Here is a 331-nt window from a genome sequence, read left to right on the forward strand (position 1 = left end):
CGTGCGGCAAGAGCCCTTAATTCCCCGGAGAAAAGGGATGATTTGACATCGTTGGCCTCGACAACGTTGCTGAACCTCGAGCATAAATTTCTCCCGCTGTGAAGAAAGCTTTTATGACATTAAAGACGAGGAGGTAGGGGAAAAAAAAATAATAATAATAAAAGAAAAGCGAGTTTGCAAACAGACTGCTCCTGTTCAAAATAATCCATCTCCACTGCGCTCGCCTTCTCCCTTCGGTGGGGAGCTCCTTCCTACAAGATGCCATTTCTATTTTCAAATCCTGGTTTCAGACACGAAGAGAAACAAAAGAGCAGCCCAAATAACCCCAAAG

This window comes from Cariama cristata, unplaced genomic scaffold (assembly GCF_000690535.1).
Source record: "Cariama cristata isolate BGI_N322 unplaced genomic scaffold, ASM69053v1 scaffold32023, whole genome shotgun sequence".
In the NCBI taxonomy this organism is placed as follows: domain Eukaryota; kingdom Metazoa; phylum Chordata; class Aves; order Cariamiformes; family Cariamidae; genus Cariama; species Cariama cristata.